This window comes from Triturus cristatus, chromosome 12, assembly GCF_964204655.1.
Source record: "Triturus cristatus chromosome 12, aTriCri1.1, whole genome shotgun sequence".
In the NCBI taxonomy this organism is placed as follows: Eukaryota; Metazoa; Chordata; class Amphibia; order Caudata; family Salamandridae; genus Triturus; species Triturus cristatus.
In genome coordinates, this window is record NC_140595.1 from 29,511,143 (window position 1) to 29,529,009 (window position 17,867).

Consider the following 17,867-nt stretch of genomic DNA (forward strand, 5'->3'; position numbering starts at 1 on the left):
ATAGCTTGACTCCAGTGGCGTAGTGAGCACGGGTCCCACGTCTGGGAATACCCATCCCACTTAGGGCGAAAAGCGTTACAACAAACAAATGATGGACGGAATGCTGACAATGCAGACATTCTCCCCCAGTCAAGAGATCTGGGTTAAATCCATCGTTCTTTTGCCCACTACGCCACCCCAGTTTAGACATGGCCATATGCAAATCAGTCTTGACCCTGTGCCTCATGGGAACAGTCCAGCCCGAACTGCCAAGCCATGTCTTCCCTGGACCGGAATCAAGCATCCTAGGACCGGTTTCTGGCTATCAGCCGTCATCAGCCAGGATAGCTTGACTCCAGTGGCGTAGTGAGCACGGGTCCCACGTCTGGGAATACCCATCCCACTTATCTCTTGACTGGGGGAGAATGTCTGCATTGTCAGCATTCCGTCCATCATTTGTTTGTTGTAACGCTTTTCGCCCTAAGTGGGATGGGTATTCCCAGACGTGGGACCCGTGCTCACTACGCCACTGGAGTCAAGCTATCCTGGCTGATGACGGCTGATAGCCAGAAACCGGTCCTAGGATGCTTGATTCCAGTCCAGGGAAGACATGGCTTGGCAGTTCGGGCTGGACTGTTCCCATGAGGCACAGGGTCAAGACTGATTTGCATATGGCCATGTCTGAACTGGGGTGGCGTAGTGGGCAAAAGAACGATGGATTTAACTCAGATCTCTTGACTGGGGGAGAATGTCTGCATTGTCAGCATTCCGTCCATCATTTGTTTGTTGTAACGCTTTTCGCCCTAAGTGGGATGGGTATTCCCAGACGTGGGACCCGTGCTCACTACGCCACTGGAGTCAAGCTATCCTGGCTGATGACGGCTGATAGCCAGAAACCGGTCCTAGGATGCTTGATTCCAGTCCAGGGAAGACATGGCTTGGCAGTTCGGGCTGGACTGTTCCCATGAGGCACAGGGTCAAGACTGATTTGCATATGGCCATGTCTGAACTGGGGTGGCGTAGTGGGCAAAAGAACGATGGATTTAACTCAGATCTCTTGACTGGGGGAGAATGTCTGCATTGTCAGCATTCCGTCCATCATTTGTTTGTTGTAACGCTTTTCGCCCTAAGTGGGATGGGTATTCCCAGACGTGGGACCCGTGCTCACTACGCCACTGGAGTCAAGCTATCCTGGCTGATGACGGCTGATAGCCAGAAACCGGTCCTAGGATGCTTGATTCCAGTCCAGGGAAGACATGGCTTGGCAGTTCGGGCTGGACTGTTCCCATGAGGCACAGGGTCAAGACTGATTTGCATATGGCCATGTCTGAACTGGGGTGGCGTAGTGGGCAAAAGAACGATGGATTTAACTCAGATCTCTTGACTGGGGGAGAATGTCTGCATTGTCAGCATTCCGTCCATCATTTGTTTGTTGTAACGCTTTTCGCCCTAAGTGGGATGGGTATTCCCAGACGTGGGACCCGTGCTCACTACGCCACTGGAGTCAAGCTATCCTGGCTGATGACGGCTGATAGCCAGAAACCGGTCCTAGGATGCTTGATTCCAGTCCAGGGAAGACATGGCTTGGCAGTTCGGGCTGGACTGTTCCCATGAGGCACAGGGTCAAGACTGATTTGCATATGGCCATGTCTGAACTGGGGTGGCGTAGTGGGCAAAAGAACGATGGATTTAACTCAGATCTCTTGACTGGGGGAGAATGTCTGCATTGTCAGCATTCCGTCCATCATTTGTTTGTTGTAACGCTTTTCGCCCTAAGTGGGATGGGTATTCCCAGACGTGGGACCCGTGCTCACTACGCCACTGGAGTCAAGCTATCCTGGCTGATGACGGCTGATAGCCAGAAACCGGTCCTAGGATGCTTGATTCCAGTCCAGGGAAGACATGGCTTGGCAGTTCGGGCTGGACTGTTCCCATGAGGCACAGGGTCAAGACTGATTTGCATATGGCCATGTCTGAACTGGGGTGGCGTAGTGGGCAAAAGAACGATGGATTTAACTCAGATCTCTTGACTGGGGGAGAATGTCTGCATTGTCAGCATTCCGTCCATCATTTGTTTGTTGTAACGCTTTTCGCCCTAAGTGGGATGGGTATTCCCAGACGTGGGACCCGTGCTCACTACGCCACTGGAGTCAAGCTATCCTGGCTGATGACGGCTGATAGCCAGAAACCGGTCCTAGGATGCTTGATTCCAGTCCAGGGAAGACATGGCTTGGCAGTTCGGGCTGGACTGTTCCCATGAGGCACAGGGTCAAGACTGATTTGCATATGGCCATGTCTGAACTGGGGTGGCGTAGTGGGCAAAAGAACGATGGATTTAACTCAGATCTCTTGACTGGGGGAGAATGTCTGCATTGTCAGCATTCCGTCCATCATTTGTTTGTTGTAACGCTTTTCGCCCTAAGTGGGATGGGTATTCCCAGACGTGGGACCCGTGCTCACTACGCCACTGGAGTCAAGCTATCCTGGCTGATGACGGCTGATAGCCAGAAACCGGTCCTAGGATGCTTGATTCCAGTCCAGGGAAGACATGGCTTGGCAGTTCGGGCTGGACTGTTCCCATGAGGCACAGGGTCAAGACTGATTTGCATATGGCCATGTCTGAACTGGGGTGGCGTAGTGGGCAAAAGAACGATGGATTTAACTCAGATCTCTTGACTGGGGGAGAATGTCTGCATTGTCAGCATTCCGTCCATCATTTGTTTGTTGTAACGCTTTTTGCCCTAAGTGGGATGGGTATTCCCAGACGTGGGACCCGTGCTCACTACGCCACTGGAGTCAAGCTATCCTGGCTGATGACGGCTGATAGCCAGAAACCGGTCCTAGGATGCTTGATTCCAGTCCAGGGAAGACATGGCTTGGCAGTTCGGGCTGGACTGTTCCCATGAGGCACAGGGTCAAGACTGATTTGCATATGGCCATGTCTGAACTGGGGTGGCGTAGTGGGCAAAAGAACGATGGATTTAACTCAGATCTCTTGACTGGGGGAGAATGTCTGCATTGTCAGCATTCCGTCCATCATTTGTTTGTTGTAACGCTTTTCGCCCTAAGTGGGATGGGTATTCCCAGACGCGGGACCCGTGCTCACTACGCCACTGGAGTCAAGCTATCCTGGCTGATGACGGCTGATAGCCAGAAACCGGTCCTAGGATGCTTGATTCCAGTCCAGGGAAGACATGGCTTGGCAGTTCGGGCTGGACTGTTCCCATGAGGCACAGGGTCAAGACTGATTTGCATATGGCCATGTCTGAACTGGGGTGGCGTAGTGGGCAAAAGAACGATGGATTTAACTCAGATCTCTTGACTGGGGGAGAATGTCTGCATTGTCAGCATTCCGTCCATCATTTGTTTGTTGTAACGCCCCCCAGCGCTGCAGCGGAATGTCCGCAGCAGCGAAGGGGTTAAACCACCAGTGGCAATGTCCAATGTTGTAAAGCGCGAACATTTTCCTCCATCATGGGAGGCAAAACACAGTCAACTTAGTTGGCAGTGATTTGTTAGATCTTGCATTGGTTCGCTTTGCAAGGGATGTAACACAAGCAACCATGAATAGTTGATTAATTAGGAAATCCCTACACTGTACTTACCTGATACAGCATTCACTACCAATAGCTCACACGAAACTAGTCATATGTCAAAAAAGGGTCAACAAGCACTGCTAAGGATTCTTTATTTACTAAGAATTATGAGTGCTTTTATCCCACCAACTTAGATTGTGGCCAAATAGTTTTATAACCTAAAGGAGGAAGTAGCAGTCATGAAAAGAGACGGGGAAGCTGCGTCTTATAAATACATATATGTGGTACTCACTTCTATGACTTTGCTGTGCCCCTTTACTTTAACCAGTCCCAGGGGATATTCAAAAACAGGGTTTAAAAAGTTCCAGATCAGCTCCACCTTCCCTTTTCTAATTTACTTCCATGAAGTGTACACTATGTGGATGTCTCACCTTGCCCTCAGTGTTAAGCACATAGCCAGGAGGAGGAACCTTAAGTAACTCATTATCTGGTTTAAAAAGCACACACGCAATGAAAGATGACAAGATGAACAGAGTACTGGCTGTTCAGGTGTCACTGTCTTTTGTCTTGTTCAGAGATAGCCTACTTCTTGCTACTTTGACATCTATCACGGGATTGGATTCAAAATCATTGCCATCAAACACACAACCAAGAGCTGACAGAGGCAACAGACATTGATTGGTCTGCCTTTAGATATGCAGTACCTAATGATTCTTTTGGGGTATCAATCCTGCTCTCATTAATCTAGTCAGCTGAGGGTGAGGAAAGAATTAAAATCCTTTCAAATAAGCTGTCTTTCTCGAGAGATGAAGAAGAAATCAACACGGGGTCAAAGGAGAGAGGTGTTTGTATACAATCAGTACTCGGTCTCACATCTCATATGCAATCTATGTTCATCTCACTCCTCTGTATGCAAGATAGTGAAGAAGTATTAGGCAACCTGAATCTTAACTACAATACATTCTCAGCTGTGATCCTCTACAGATGAAATGATAAGGAGGCGGATTCAGATCTGGGCCTTATTTTCAAACAATTCTCAGCCTCAATCCCTGTAGGAGAAAGGACGAGATGGTTTCAGCATTCCGCTGCATCTCTTATAACAATGATCATCTCTGGTGGCACCTGTGCACTTGGGAGTAAAACCGGAATACATCGAGCAACAACACACAAAAAACCACACATGAACAACAAATTGTTACCTAGTATTGTACATACCCCTTGTACCGGACACCTCTTGATAATCAGAAAAGAAGCAAGATCATAGTACGTCAAGTAAGATGTGAAACTTCACCCAGTTAACTCGAAAGTAGTCAGCATCCACTGGTGATGTACACACAAACACACACTGCAGATGATCTGAACTTTGCTTAAGAATGCCATCAGTGTTTAGGCCACCTTCTACTCTCCAGGTGAATGAGAAGGATAAAGAGCACTGTCCTCTCCCGCTCCCCGGAGAACTTCCTGCAGAGGTAAGATGGTACTCTGGACTCCAGTGTCATAGAGTCCACCTAATTGTAATCTAGAAAATTGATTCACAACAGAGGTCAAAGAGAGCGGGATCCACACATGATTTTCAAGTTACCAACACAGGATACATTTGAATATAATTAATCTCTAGAAAAACATTTTCTCTGGCCATTCTATAGGACTACCAACTCCATGAACTTTATTTAGCCTCTACGTGAAGAAGTGCATTACTCCGTGTCCATCCTACAACTTATGACTCCTCTGGTAGGCTCACTTCTAGAGGACTTTCAGAATCCTTACATTTACATTTGAATTGCGCATAAAAAACACAGTCTGCTTTTCATACTTTTTGAGTACAGGCAGTTCTTCATAGGGGCCCATGTTGAAGAGTCACCGCTGGTAGGTTGGCACTAAATCAAAGAGAAATGTGACGGGTGATAAATGTGGCTTCCCAGTGTTGGGTGCCAGGCTGGCATCATTCATGTACGCTTCAATCTATGTACCCTTTTAACTAGAGGAGAGTGGCACAGATAGGACCAGTGAACAGGCACATTCACATTTGAATGAAGATGCCTTCAAAGGGACCTGGGTATTGACAAGCTATGGACAAAGGGGTTCTTCAACAGGCATAAAATACATGTGCCGGGCATCTTCTCAACCATCACTCAGACTTCCTCTGACTGGGCAACACCACATGTATGGTTTGCCCAGTATTATTTTCCATTTAAAACCATGCTTTCTGCAGTCAAATGACTGATAATTCCACTTTACAATGTACATCTCTTGATGCCGACTGCTGGAAGTGGAATCAAAGTAGGCCAGTGGTTCTTAACTTGTGCTCTGGGGACCCAAGGGGGTTTGCAAAGCCTACTCAGGGGGCCTGTGACTGCTTAGAAAATTAAATATTAACAGATTAATAAAGTGGATATAAATAAAGAGGCAAAATGTACAACTGGAAATGTTAAAAACATTCTATAAATTTGAGGGAATTCGAAATTGGAGGCTAAAAATTAAGTTAGTATCAGATTGATTAGTGGGAGCAGTGCAAGTGCATCAAACAGAATACAGAATGGACGACGATTGATCACGGTGTATTGTTTTGTGGTTCCAAATAATGAAACTGCTTGGGCTGCCGTCCTCGGCTTCCAGAAATGGCTCAGCGGGGTTCCCTAAATTCCAATAGTAAATTTACTGGGAGTCACCAGGTTCCAGTAATGATAGAGTGGGGGTCCACAGACGTCAAAAGGGTAAAAATCAATTGAGTACTAAAGAGCAAGGCATAAGGTTACCCATATGCAGTGCTGGATTTGTAAAAAACCTAAGTGCCAGGGCTCACGTCAGGAGGCTGCTGCAGCTTGCACCACACATTGCCCCTGCCATACTGCCAATGAGCAACACAACTACTAACCATCACTCAGCCGCCCCGCCTTGATTCTCCTGTACCTCATCCTTTTTCCCTTGATGCTCCCTTACCCCATCCCTATCTCTCACCTCTCCCCTCTTTCTTATTTGTCATCCTGCTCACTCTCTCCTTTCCCTCGTCTCACCCCTCTACTCCATCTACAACCCTCCCCCCTCTCCTCCAAAAATCTCTCGCTACCTACTTTACCCCCTCTTCACCAATTCTGGTTTTTACCCACCTATTCTCATCTAATTTATTCCTCACCCTTAGCCCAATCCACAATCTTTTTTCTCCCAACTTTCACTTTTTACGTAACCTTACCTGGCTTCTTGTTATTGTTCAAAATAGCCTTTGCATATATATCACTCCCTGCCCATTCTGTTTAACTAACTCTTTAATATTACCTCTCCGAATGCTCTGCTATAGCCTGTGCCTCCGATTACTGTTTAAATTAGCCTTCCATGTATATTGCTCTTTGCCCATTTTGTTTTCATTAATTTGTTTTATTTGAATGCTCTGCTACTGAATAACTGTTCCTAGTCTTATAATCCTTTGCACACTTGTAAGCGCTCGGATACCCCAGGGTCGAGCCAGCGCTATATAAAACCTTTCAAATAAATAAATAACCATCACACTCCTGGAAGTGTGACAACTCTGACTATTTCAGGCCTCCAAAGATATAAGAATGGCGTGAGCAGCAAGCAACAGTAATTTTGAATGTAGACTGAATTAATAATGACCTGTTAAATGATCAATGTCAGGATCTCCCTTTTATTAATAAGCATCCAGTCCCCGCATTATTATACGCAGATGACACGGTTTTAATGGCCCGTACCCAATTAGGTTTGCAGAGAGTTTTAAGCAGTTTTACTCTGTTTATGGACTCGAGGGGCTTGAAAGTGCACACATCCAAAACTTACATAATGAAATGTGGCAAGAATAGTGCTAAATGTCACAATATTTTTATTGATGACACTAAAGTAGAATGTATTAACAGCTTTCCATATTTAGGCATCCATTTTGACTATTGGGGGACTTGGTTCCCCGCAGTGCTGGCAAGGAAACTGCTGTTCTCCAGGGCAACTGGTGCTCTGGCCAATTTTGCTAGAAGATTGGGCAGAAGACCAGTGCAAGAACTAGTACAAATTCATAAAGCCAAGTGCCTTTCTACAGCCATGTATGGAGCAGGCATCTGGGGACACATGGACGCTAAGCCGATACAATTGATAGAGAACGCATTCACAAGATATTTACTGGCCGTTCCTAATAGCACGGCTAATTTTATCTGCCATTCTGAGATTGGCTTGCCGTATATCTCAGATTTGATTAAAATTGAACCAATCTTGTTGTGGCATAAGGTATGGGCCTATGCACATACTAATTTTAATCGTGATGTCGTTAACGACTGTCTAAAGGCATCCTCTATTCCCTGGCTAAATTATATTAGAAAATTAATGAGTGACATTGGAAACCCTGAATATTTTGACAGGCCTGACAGCATTGTAGCAATCTCAAGAAAGACACTAAAAGCAGGCTGTCTAGCACATTTACAATCAATTAGACTTTCTCTAGAGATTGTTAAACCTACAGTCGTGGACAACCAGCTGATGTTATCATGCCTTGGTATTCAGCCCTATCTAGTCTGTGTACCTGGGAGCTACGATGGAATACTGTTGACTCGTTTTCGTTTGGGGTCTTTTTATAGACTTACATGTTTTCCAGTTACCAATGATTGGTCTAAGAACTTGGGGGCCTGTCCGTGTGATGAAATATCTCAACAATCTATGCTGCATATCACTTTATTTTGTAAGTTTTATTCCCTCCCAAGAAAAAGATTTATAGTACCGATATTAAAAACCTATGGCTTGAGACAATGTTGCACAGCATTTTTGGCGTTACAAGTTTTAGAAGATTAAATGTTTATGCTGTCCATTGTTAGTTATCTGAAATGTGTAATTAACTCTAGGAAAACAATGTGGAACCTGAGCCCTGGTTCTTAACAATGATTATGTTTGTCTGCAAAATGTTTTTTAAATGACTGTTAAAATTGTCCTTTTATGATTTAGATGTTAAATCGAATAAAGATATTTTTGATTTGATAATGACCTATTTTTTTGGGTCATCTCCACATGAACCAGACAGTGCCACCTTGTGGCAGGCTGTCACAAGCACCGGTGTTGACGAACAAGTTACCTTCGGTAACGATGTATCTGTAAGAAACATTAGTTAGTTAGATTCCTCACCTTAGAATATCCCTTGGCGTCAGGCTGGATCCGTAAAGATTTTTGTAGCAATACCCCTTGCGCGTCGCTAGGCGTCGTCTCCGGCTCCGCGTCTGTCGTTGGCGTCGTGCGCCGGAATGACGTCGTCGGAGTACTTAGATGCCGCCCTCGCGCGCTGACGTCAGTTCTTGTACATAGCCTTCCGCGCCAGGAACGCAGAGCCATGCAAGAGACCGACACTGGTGCCAAAAAGTCTAGGGCGCTGAACAGGATGACCTTAACCCTAGATGTCGGTTCGCAGAGCGGGGAGGATGGGTGGGTTGGTGAGGAATCTAACTAACTAATGTTTCTTACAGATACATCGTTACCGAAGGTAAGTAACTTGTTCATCTGAAAGAAACACGTTGGATTCCTCACCTTAGTATAGATACCCCAGCAATACCAACCCCGGTGGAGGGTCTGCAAACCAAGATCACACCAGAAAGTCCTGGAGAACAGAACGGCCAAAGAAGCCATCTCTCCGGACTTGGCTGTCCAGGCAATAGTGCTTGGCGAACGTGTGCAGTGAGGCCCACGCCGCCGCCTGACAGATGTCCTGCAAGGGAACTCCCCGTCCCAGGGAAGCAGTCGCCGCCGTGGCCCGGGTGGAATGGGCTCTCAGCCCAACAGGAGGGTCCTTTTTCGCCAAGGAGTAACAAACTTTTATACACAAGATGACCCACCGTGAGATGGTCCGTTTGTGTACGGCTCTCCCCTTCTTAGCACCTACATATCCAACAAAAAGTTGGTCGTCCACCCGGAACTGTCTGGTGCGGTCCAAATAAAAGGACAGCGCACGTTTGGGGTCCAGACGGTGGAGCCTCTCTTCCTCTTTCGAAGGATGCGGAGGTGGAAAGAAGGTGGGCAAAGTGACCGATTGCCCGATGTGAAAGGGGGTCACCACTTTCGGAAGAAAAGAAGGACGAGTCCGGAGGACAACCTTGTCCGGATGAACAGAAAGAAAGGGAGGCTTAGATGACAGAGCCTGGAGCTCACTCACCCGTCTAGCCGAGGTGATAGCTACCAGGAAAGCAGTCTTAAGAGTCAGAAGACGAAGTGGACAATTGTGAAAGGGCTCAAAGGGAGCGCACATCAGAAAGGTCAAGACAAGATTCAAATCCCACTGAGGCATTATGAAAGGGACAGGAGGAAACATGTGAGTAATGCCTTTAAGAAAACGCGAAACAACAGGGGACTTGAAAAGAGAAGGCTGATCAGGAAGCCGTAAGAAAGCAGAGATTGCAGAAAGATAACCTTTCAAGGTGCCCAGAGCAGAGCCCTGCTGGGCCAAAGAAAGAAGAAAGAGGAGAACCTCAGAAAGAGGGGCGGAAAGGGGATCCACAGCCTTTTCTGTGCACCATGCCACAAATTTGTTCCACCTGCTGGCGTATACCGATTTTGTGGAGGGACGCCTGGCTGCCAGAATCACATCACAGACTTCAGGAGGCATGTCAAATGGCATCAACTGTTGCTGCTCAATCTCCACGCATGGAGGTGGAGACTGGACAAGTTCGGGTGGAGGACCGTCCCCTGCTGCTGCGACAGAAGGTCCTCCTGAAGAGGCAGTCTTATCGGAGGATCGATTGACATACTGAGTAGCTCGGGATACCAGTACCTTCGTGCCCAATCCGGAGCCACTAAGATGACTTGGGTCCGGTCGCGCCTGATCTTCTTCAGGACTCTGGGCAGAAGTGGTATAGGCGGAAAGGCGTACAACAGACCGCAACTCCACTCGCGACGAAAAGCGTCTCCGAGCGACTGCCGCCTTGGAAATTCCAACGCGCAGAACTGCTGACATTGCGCGTTCTCTTCGGTGGCGAATAGATCTAACCAAGGCTCTCCCCACTGCAGAAAGAGACCTTGTTCCACGTCCGAGTTCAGACGCCATTCGTGATCCATCATGTACCGGCGGCTGAGTTCGTCTGCTCTGGCGTTCAGAGAGCCCGCCAGATGTTGAACCACCAGGATGATGCCCTGGTGTTCCAGCCATGTCCAGAGGCGCCGAGCCTCCTGACAAAGGGTCCACGACCCCACCCCGCCCTGTTTGTTGCAATATCACATGGCGGTGGTGTTGTCCGTGAACACCTGCACGACACTTCCCCGGACAGAGGGAAGGAAGGCTTTCAGTGCAAGCCGGATCGCTCTCAGCTCCAACAAGTTGATATGGAGTTGAGACTCCGCCGGAGACCAGAGTCCTCTGATCTCCGCCTCTCCCACATGGCCCCCCCATCCCAGGAGGGACGCGTCCGTCACTACCACGTGCTTCGGTTGGGGTAGGGAGAGGCATCTGCCCCTGACCCAATCGCGGTCCGTGAGCCACCACTGCAACTGTTTTGCAGTGCCCTCCGAGATCAAGACGTTGTCGGACAGGTTGGCTCGATGCTGGGCCCTCTAAAACTTCAGGTACCACTGCAGAGCCCGCATTCGCCACCTGGCGTAATGCACCAACAGGATGCAGGAGGCCATCAGCCCCAGAAGCCGCAGCACCAACCTGACCGAAACCCAGGATAGAGGACGAAAGATGGGAATCAGAGCCTGAATATCCCGGACCCGCTGTTCCGGAGGATAAGCCCGGAACTGCGCCGAATCAAGAACCGCTCCGATGAAGAGGAGCTTCTGGGAGGGTCTCAGGTGTGACTTCGGCACGTTGATGGAGAACCCCAGCAAATGCAGGAGGTCGGCCGTAGTCTGGAGGTGGGAGACTACTTGCTGGGGCGAGCCCGCCTTCAACAGCGAGTCATCGAGATAGGGGAAGACTGGAACCCCTGATCTGCGCCGATGAGCTGCGACCGCCGCCATCACTTTCGTGAACACCCGAGGGGCACTGGTGAGGCCGAAGGGGAGCACGGTGAACTGAAAGTGCTCCTGACCCACTGTGAACCGCAGGTAACGCCTGTGGGCCGGCAGGACGGGGATGTGAAAATAGGCGTCCTGCAAGTCCAACGCTACCATCCAGTCTCCAGGGTCGAGGGCAGCCAGAACCTGAGCTAAAGTTAGCATCTTGAACCGGTCCTTCTGGAGGAAGGCGTTGACGCTCCTGAGGTCCAAGATAGGGCGTAGGCCCCCTTTGCCCTTCTTGGGAACCAGAAAGTAGTGGGAATAGCAACCACGGCCTACTTCTGGACCAGGAACGTGCTCGACGGCCTCTTTGGCCAAGAGGGCCGTAACTTCCTCCCACAGAAGATTCAAGTGATCCTCCGACATACGGTGGCACTGCGCTGGCATGGCTGGAGGGGTCGTCTCGAAGGGGAGGGAGTAGCCCTTTCGGACGATTTGCAGCACCCACCTGTCCGAAGTGATGGAAGGCCAGTGGAGCAGGTGATGGCGAACTCTGCCGCCCACTGGTGTGGAATGGGCCTGAAAGCTCGGACTAGGAGGGCTTTGAGGCGGATGCTGCCGGGGTGGATGTGGACTGACGGGCACGTTGTCCTCCAGTACCGCCACGGCAGAATCCACGTCCGCGACCATGTGCAGGTTGGGTCTGCGGCCGGTGGCTAGGCGGACGTGAGGAGGTGCCCCTTCCTTGACCACGAAAGGGGCGAAAGGCGGAAGTTTGCGGCCGTGGGGCCGAGAGACCCAAGGACCTGTCCGTAGGCCGGGAGTCCTTAAAACGAGCCAGCGCACTATCCGCCTTCTCACCAAAAAGGCGAGTGCCATCAAAGGGCATATCCATGAGGGAACTCTGGACATCCCCCGAAAAAGACGTGGACCGCAGCCAGGCGTGGCACCGGAGCGCCACCGTGGTGGAAATCGCCCTACCCAGCGAGTCCGTGGTGTCTCGTCCACACCGTATGGCATGTCGTGCTGCATCTCGCCCGTCAGCAAGCGCCTGAGAGAGACGAGTCCAGGCCTCCTCCGGACACAGGGGCAGCACGTCCTCCACCGTATCCCACAGAGAGTGGGAGAAACGGTCCAAGAGGCAAGCGGTGTTCAAAGACCGCAGGCCCAAACTCAGGGAAGAGAACTGCTTCTTTCCGAACTGTTCCAGCCTCTTGGATTCCCGATCCGGAGGGGCGGACAGGAAGGAGGATTGGGAAGTGGAGGCCTGGATAACCAGACTCTCGGGGGTGGGGTGTTGGGACAGGAAACTGGGGTCGCCCGGAGCAGGGCGGTGGCGCCGGGCACGTTCCGATCCACAGGGCTTGGACCAAGTGCCCTGCAAAACGTCTATGATGGCCTCATTGAACTGCAGCAGAGGCTCTGTGGAGCTTGCTGACGGTTGAAGCACCTCTGTGAGCCAGGCCCCTCATGGCCGAGAGGAAGGCACTGACCTCCGCCGGAGTCGCGTCAGTCCCAGGGACCGGTGGGTATGGGGACGGTCGCAGCTCCTGCGGCTCCGACGGAGTCGCGGGGGTGGGACCACCCTGACCCTCGGCCGAGTCGCGCGACCGGCGAGGGGAGTCCGACGAGCGGCGTCGCCTCTTGGACTTCTTAGATCGCTTCGACTTACCCGAAGACTTCAAGCCCGACGAGCGATGATGGTGACTGCAGCTCCGCGACCGGTCCTTGGACCTCCTCGACCGGGACTGTGAGCAGCGCGGAGCCGAGTGCCGAAGCTCGAGAAGCTTACGGGACCGCTCCTGCCTAGCCTTCGAGGTCAAGGCCTGACAATCGGGGCACGACTCCGCGTCGTAGTCGGCCCCCAGGCAGTAAAGGCACCGGCGGTCAGTCACCGACATCAGTCGATGACAGGAGTCACAGGCTTTAAACCCAGGCATCCTACCGGCACCAGAGTCGAGTCGACAAAAGACCAAAAAGAGTCAAAAAGGTTTAGTCAAAAATTGACTAAGGGGTAAGCTCTTCCCGGATCGGCGCTGTCTGGCGCGGAAAAAAGAAGAACTGACGTCAGCGCGCGAGGGCGGCGTCTAAGTACTCCGACGACGTCATTCCGGCGCACGACGCCAACGACGGACGGGGAGCCAAAGACGACGCCTAGCGACGCGCAAGGGGTATTGCTACAAAAATCTTTCCGGATCCAGCCTGATGCCTGGGGACATTCTACAGTGAGGAATCTAACTAACGTGTTTCTTTCAGATAATGAAATGCCAGTGCAAAACACCGGCAACCACTGGCTCAAATTAAGCACTGCCCATGTGTCACAGGCCACCTGATCGGCACAGATGGGAAACAGCTATTACATCGAATGCGTTACAACGCGGTTGTTACAACGACCGCGTTGCTACATCGGAGTACATTACATCGACTTGCTGTAGGGGGCGCACTAACATTAGGAATAGTATAATTTACTATTCCAACACCTTACCTTGTGTTGCGCGCACTGGAGTAGGAATAGTAAATTATACTATTCCTAAGTCCAGCGGGCCCCCTACAGCAAGTCTATGCAACGACTTACGTTGTAATGTGTTGCGATGTAACAACGCGGTTGTTTTAACAACCGCATTGTAATCGCATGCGTTGTAAATGCATTTGATGTAAAGTGTCCTATTCGCACTGATGGAGACTGCTTCCAGGAGAAAGGAGATACACCTAAGCCTTATTGTTACCTCTTTGTCTTCTAAAGAATTTCATTAGGGGTAAACAAAATCATTTTTTTTTAAATTAACTAATATAAAATATTAGTGCTCACCAGAGTGGTTCCTTTCTAGGAATTCCTACAACTTTAAAAGAAATGACAGAGCCTGCAGGGACAGTATACAAGATAACCATCACATGAACCACTGTCTCTTTAGCGTGAGGGAGTGGCCTCATTGGAGACTCATCACACTAAGGGTTCACTTGTCCCCTCTAGATCTTTAACTCACACTGGCATGTCCATAGTAAAATACTCATGTAAGGTTCTGTAATGCCTCCTAATCTTTTATTATTCATTAATTAATGTATCGATATATCACAAGCTTGCCAGAGGAGAAGAGCAACTCAACATTCTCTACATATCAAATATACATCACATTTCATCACAAACTAAAGAAACGTCACGCATAAGAACACAACTTTCCTAAGTTGTTAGCCCCTCTGGTAAACAAAGCCGCAGAACCATAACCCCACATTGATTACTCAAAACACTACTGACTTAAGACATAAAAAACTCTCATTATACTGCCTCCTAATGTAATTAATATGTTGGTGTTTATAATTCCAGGGTGAAAGAACACGAAAGGCTACAGGGACAGCAAAGCAGCACAAATCTACATTTCCACCATCTCATCAACTCTCTCAAGAACACAGTATAGTTCTCACTTTAGAGCCCTGCTTCACACACCAAAGTGACAAAATGTGTGGTCAGTCAACACCAATGATTTTGTTTGGAGAAGAGCTGACCTGAGACATCAATGGATCACCTTCGAGGCACCTGTGGCAAGAACAACATCTCTGCCTAACAATATGATAACTTACACTGCACCTTCCACCCGATTCTCTCAGGACATACATCAGCTGTCTATTCAGTGGTCGATGCACCTTTGGTGGGGGTAGGCGTTACCTTACACCTTCTGATGTATGCATGAGTGGCCAATAAGTTTGATTAACATAGAAAAAGAACAGATGATAGTGGAAGGGTGGGGAATAAGAAACAAACAGTAGATAGTAGAATGATACACTTGTGCCCACAATTCATTTTCAAACTGGGGCACAATTTAAGTCCAACTTACTTCAATAAGAGGTGATACAAGACACTATGTATCCACCCATTCAGAGCATGAGATGGAATTCTACAAATCACAGATAACCTATAGAAGTGCTACAAACTCTCAGGTGAACAAAATCTCAGTAAAAGGAGTGTCTGCAATATGAGAAGAAATAAGAGGCACCCAAGGTCCCCTTTTCCTGTCGCCAAGATAACAATAATGCAGCAGCACGGCGCATGCAGAATTTTCGTGTCCACTTGTTAGACTTGGCATCTTTTGACGCGTTTCCCCTGAGTTTTTGCTTTCTGACAACCCGGTTTTGACTCTGTTTGTGCTGGCTTAGTGTTTCTGCACACTTTTCTCACTGCTGATCAGTGGTAAAGTGCAAGTGCTCCCGTGGTACAATGTGTTATTATTTGGTGTTTCCATGATTGGCCTATTTGATTTATGTGTCAGTCCCTAGTAAAGTGCACTGCTTGTGCCCGGGCCTGTAGATCAAATGCTGTTGGTGGGCTGCAGCACTGGATTGTGCCACCCACCCAAACAGCCTGTAAATGTGACTCTGGCCTGCCATTGCAGAGCCTGTGCGCAGTCTGGTACTGTCATGTCGACTTGGCAAGTGGACTGAACTTTCTGCAATCTACTTTGTGAGTTTCTCCAAGGGCTTGAGGTAGAGCTTGCCCCCTGTTCAAGAAGTCTCAGGAACAGCAAAGACTTCAAGCTCTTCTGCCCTCAGCACTAGGGAATGTGTGTTTTGTGCTGCAACAGAGGAAAAAGCAACCCGACGCTGTCTACGGCGCCGCTGTTGACTCCGTGTCCTGAAGGCACTGCAGAGGGCATTGCCGCAACGCGACCCTGGTCTCACCGCCGCCGCCTACTGACGCCGCCACCGAGCCGCTGCTCGCACCGCGACCTGTGGGCACCGCACTCTGCCTCTCTTCACGACGACGCCTCGGCATCCCCGATGACGACGCGCCACGCCAAATCTATGCCGCTGCCTGCACCGTGGTTTAAGGGCACCGCTTGTAAAGTTACACAACGCACCGCCCTCACCCCGCAAAACAGCCTTGGCCTACCGACGCCGACACCATCGACTCCAGTTCGTCAGCTGACGCCAGCGCTTCAGCCACAACGACAGTGCTACTTGCACCGTGACCTGCCAGCACTGCGACGAGCACCGCCTTCACCTCGTGAACCTGGTCTCACCGGCAATGCCATCTGACGCCGCCACTGAGCCGTTGCTCGCACCACGACCTGAGGACCTGAGAGCACCGCACGTCCCAACCGCTGCACTTCGCACAGCAGCACTCAACGCCTGCCGACGCCAGCGCTCCTGACTTCAACAGAGGGGAGTTTGACCTGCAACGCGTGTGACTTCAAGGGCCCCGATGACTCCTGCCCCGACCTCCGGAATGGACGCCTGCGGACGCGATGCTTTCGGAAGCTAAACGAGAGGTCGCCGACGCCCTGCATTTCTAAAAGGTACTGTGTGCGGGTCTTCCCGACACCGCAACTGGCCCGCAATGCTGCGGTCAGCCAGAACTGTTTGGATTTGTTTGCTTACGACGCCGTGATAGCCCCGGACGGATCTATCGACCTCAAGGAACTATTTTTCAAGCATATTTTGATAATTGAAGATTTTTAAGTACTGTATTGTGGGTTTTTATCGTTTTTGGTCTTGTCTTAAGTATGTAAAAATATTGGATATTTTTCGAAACTGCTGTGGTGTCCTTTTGTAGTGCTTACACTGTATTACTGTTGGTTATGTGCAATTGCTTTACACACTGCCTCTAAGATAGGCCTGACTGCTCGTGCCAAGCTACCAAGGGGTTATTTTAGGAGTGTAACTCCCTTATCCTGATTAGAGTGGTCGCTTCTGCCCGACTTTGGCACACGCCCTAGCCGACCAAAAATCTCATTTCTAATACCACTTCAGCTGTGAATATAGTTGCTGTAACCTGAATAGTGAACACCTGCCCCTGATCCCTCAGTTGCATCGCTTCAAGCAGACGGCGGAATGCCATGCACACCATCTCTTAGCATCACAAATGTCACTGTGAAGAAGCCCCAGAACTGAGGGCAGGCAGGATTTCACATGCATTTGGAGAAATGTTCCCAGTAAGATTCAAGGAAACATACGCCAACTGGAATTTTCCTCAAGTACTGCGAACCGGTTACAATTTTACATGCAGAATTTCCTCTTTGTGGAAGTTTATACATATCAAAATGTAACCCATTTATGCATTATTACATGCAACTTTTTTCTTCACGGGAAAACGTGTTTCTCCGGAAAAACTCCCTCTATAGAAAGTTTAAATATGGTGGCAGTCGCTCCCTAATACAAAACACACATATTGCTGTCTTTGACCAGTGATAATATATGCATTAGGTTCCTGGGTGGGAAAATATCTGAAAACGGGCATTTGAATACTCTCGGGCTACCAGGTTTGTTGGTTTTTGAAAGTAGACCCACTCAGTATGACGACAAACTTGACCCTCACCCAAAGTTTAGGATTGTGAAAATTCCACTATACTAGCAGAATTTGAGCATTTGCAATTGCACGTTGTGAAGATAAAACTCTTATTATATTAACTAGCATTGAGAATTTACATCCTCAATTGGCTTTTTTTGTGCATG

General features: G+C 49.2%; 1 protein-coding gene across 8 annotated transcripts in view; it reads right to left on the bottom strand.

Annotated features, from left to right (window-relative positions):
- Window positions 1–17,867, bottom strand: part of EPS15L1 (epidermal growth factor receptor pathway substrate 15 like 1) — a 318,875-nt gene that overhangs the window by 68,945 nt on the left and 232,063 nt on the right. The gene's annotated exons all lie outside the window — the stretch shown is intronic.